This window comes from Propithecus coquereli, unplaced genomic scaffold, assembly GCF_000956105.1.
Source record: "Propithecus coquereli isolate 6110/MARCELLA unplaced genomic scaffold, Pcoq_1.0 Scaffold74, whole genome shotgun sequence".
NCBI lineage: Eukaryota > Metazoa > Chordata > Mammalia > Primates > Indriidae > Propithecus > Propithecus coquereli.
Window position 1 is genome coordinate 4,550,267 of NW_012153507.1, and position 4,008 is coordinate 4,554,274.

The window sequence follows — 4,008 nt, forward strand, 5'->3', positions numbered from 1 at the left end:
CTCTCTACTCATTACTTTCATAGCATTTTTTTCAATTTGCAATTATATGTTTATTAATTTGTTGCTTTGTTTATTAGGTAAAATCTCACCTTTGGGTTTGGGAGGTGAAATAGGCAAGATTTGCCTATTAATCTAATTAACTGGTGTAAATGTGGATGCAGCCGCCAAATAGTCATATGCATAAGAAAGAGGCTTTGGGATCAAAGTGCAGAAGAGATCAGGGCTCTCAGCACAGCTGAGGAACTTGGCAGTGTGGACATTGTTGATTATTGGGAAGAAGGGCTGTATAAGCAGTGTACAATCCTGTTCTTTTCTCTTTTTTTATCCCTTTCTTTTAAAGGCATTTGGGATTTCTCCTTTATCCTCTTTCTCAGGACAGCAAAATCGGGCCTTTAACTGCAAAACAGCTGGATTCCTTGTGCGTGAGTAAACACCATTACATGAAATAATTCAGCTAGGCATAGGCAAATAGTTAGACATAGGTAAGCATAGTGAGATGTGGGTGGGCAGCACTGACTGCCTTTCCCAAATTGCTCCTCTTTATTGTAGTTTAAACAAATCCTGGGTCAAAGAGGGACTTGGTTCTGATCTGTCCAAAGGTTCTGGGGTCGCCCCACCCTCCAACCCCATATGTTCCTATATTGGCTCTGAACTGGAATATTGTCTGAGTTGTGGATTTCAGGGACTCAGATTATGAATTTAATCATTGAGAATTGTTGAAATTTTATTAATAAAGAGATAGGAATGGGGAGCCTTATGCAAAAAAGATGTCATATTCTTGGGTTGTGATAGAGAAAAATCTCAAAGAATTTTACAAACCAAAGAATTAAGAGGGAAATTTGAAAGGCCTGTGCTGGAAACATTGCCTATAGGAATCAGGTTTATTCAGACACAGTGGGGACAATGGTACATTTATAAAGAAACAGTGTAAGATGACAGAAGAAAGGTACATTGATTGAGAAACAATGAAGAAGAGAGGGACTTTGTCATGAGAAAGTTTATGATCTTAGAGGCCAAGACAATCACAGATGAAAGGGAAAAGAAACTGTGTGCATGTATAAATGTTCTTAAAGTTGGAGCTAGGCAAGAAGAGGATTTTTTGTGGTCCCTGTATCAGTGAGTCCTGAGTCTGGAGTGGAGCCCAAAGAGATTTACCTAGACACGATGCAAGATTTTAGAGCATAAACTAGGAGAGTTCCCCATAAGGGAGCCCAAATACAAGAAACTATTGAAAGGTGCCCTTGAAAGCTACGAGGAGGGAGTCAATAATAAGAAAAATTGGAGAATTTGGCCCTGGTGACTGGGACAGCCACTAGAGATTATATAAGCTTTGGAAAATTTGTCGTTGGAAGCCTGGGAAAGTCAGCATAGAATACTATAGTCATTAATATGGGAGTTTTAAGGTGTTGTGGTTAGTACAGGTGGGGAGGCAGGTTTGTCTCCTGTTATAAGAGAAAATGTTTGGGAAATTTATGGTGATAGGACTCAGAAAAAGAAACAATGAGACGTATGTAATGGGATTCAGACAACATTCCAATACATCGAGTTCAGATATGGATTAGGATGGGACTGATGGATGGTTTACTTCTATGCAGGGATTATCCTGTTTGGGGAAGGGAAAGATAGGCAGGATTTGTTTTGGCAGATGTGGAGCCCATTCATCTCATCTCACTTTCTATAATGAATTAAAAGAAGCAGAATCTGGAGATAGACGTTAGGAAAAAAAAAAAACAAAAACCTTCTGGGTCAGAGATTACAGAAGAGGAAGGAAGGAAGGCATTGTGATCCAGCAAACAATGTAGCTCTACACAAACCAAGAAAAAAAATGCCCACAGCTGATTTTAAAAATCTAAAACAATTTGAGTTTTTTTTTCAAAATTTAGAAGTCAGCTAGGTGTGCCTGAAATGACTCTGAGAACAACAGAAGAAAAAAGGACATGAGCGGGGAATTAAGAGAATTGGCAAAAGGTAATGAAAGTGTGGTCGTTGAAAGAGTGTGAGGGATTCAGGGTTTGGAAGATTTGAAAATGGCAGATCGATCTCCCAGACTTTCCTGGGTCCTAGAAGCCCAGGCTGTGGGAGCAAAGATAGTCACATTGTTGGTTCGGAAATATTGAATGTCGTGATGGTTACTTGTGGCTGCTGTACCAAATAACCACAAACTGAGTGGCTTAAAACAACAGAAATTTATGCTTTCACAGTTCTGGAGGCTAGAACTTAGCTTAATAACATCTGCAAAGAACTTTTTTCCAAATAAGGTAGTATTCACAGGTTCCAGGAATTAGGAAGTAGACATATCTTTTGGGGGAGCCACCACTTAACCCACTGCACTCATGACGAGGCTTTATGTTTTCTGAATCTACGTGTAGGCTTTTCTTCTTGTTGTTAACACTTTCTCTAGTGTGGTAAGGACATCTGATCAGGGTCTGTCTGCTGGAAGTAGATTCAGCTATCCTCTCTCTTTGTTTTTATTTCTTTAGTCTTGACCCTTCATAAATCAGGTCAGCTTTTGTCCCATCAAACTGGTCATCTTGGATTTGGAGGGAGACAGTAGTAGCCTCTGCTGGGAGACAATTCTACATGGGTCTCTCATGTATCAAATATATTATAAGAAGAGGCACTGACTGTATTTTCAAGAATATTTGTATACTGAAAAGCCTTGGAAGACATAGATAATGTCTCCCTCTGGAGCAGAGGGAATGTTTGTTTGTTCTCCGGTATAATAAAGATGTCTCCCTTTGGGGCGAAGTTTGGGTAGGTTTGCTTGCAGCTGTTACAGAAGATTGGGGTCCTCTAAGCTTGAGTTTCAGCTGTGACTTAATCCACTGTGTGAGTGGCATCCACCTGGGCTGCTATATGTTGCCCCATGGGACTTGGGGGCCAGGAGAACTGACAGGCCCATGAAGCTGTCAACGGAAAAGAAGACCAAACTCTGTAAAATAATTTTAAACAGATTTACTCTGAGCCAAATTTGAGGACCATGACCTGGAGCCACGCCCAAGAGGTCTTGAGCAGTGGACTCGCAGAGGTTGGGTTACGGTTTGGTTTTATACATTTCAGGGAGACAGGGGTTACAGGTAAAGTCATAAATCAATACGCGGGAGGCATACATTGGTTTGGCCGGAAAAGGTGGGCCATCTTGAAGCGGGGGCTTACAGGTTATAGGTGGGTTAAAAGATTCTTTGGCCTGTAATTGGTTAAAGACATGAAGCTTTGTCTAAAGGCTTGGAATGTTTTAACATAAGAAGCTGTTTATCAGAGATAAGCCACTGGACATAGATTTGTTGTGTAAATTGAGGACCTGCAGGTTTGTCTTGCATATCCTTAGGTCTGTTAATGGGTTACAAAGGATGTCACCAAGAAGGGAGGGGGGCATGATAAGGCATGTCTGACCTCCTTCCTCCTGGCAGGCAATTTAGTTTTAGCGTATTCCTTTGGCCACAAGGGGGTCCATTTAGTCAGCTGGTGGGGGCGGGGGGTGAGCCTTAAAATTTTATTTTGGTTCACAAAGCTTATGCTGTTTGCTGTGCAGTGAATAATAAATCTTTTGGACACAAGAGTCTTGTAGCTACTTCCAGTGTCTATGAAACTGTAGCAGACTAACTTATTAGCTTGCAAGTTGGGTAAAATCTCAGACCATTCAGTTTTTAACTGCCTCTTTTAGGCTCCCTGGCTTAAGCTGAATTCACTAACTTGATTTTTATCAGAGAAGCCAGGCACAGAGTGCTTATCCAACTATTAAAATATAGTCAATTCTGGTCCCCATTGGACTATCAGTGCCATGTGTGTGCTTTTCCTATCAGAACTCCAGGGGAAGAAGGGGTTAATTAGTGTTAGGGTTGTAGGTAGTGACATCTGCCATAGCAGTGTGACTGGAGTTGGGAGAGTGGGAAGAAAATTTATCGTAGCAGGTTTAAGGCTGAACAGGGAATCTGTGCAACATAAATAAAAGTGTGAGTATGTGTAGACATATGTAGGAGTGGGTTTATTGCAATATGGTTATAATAG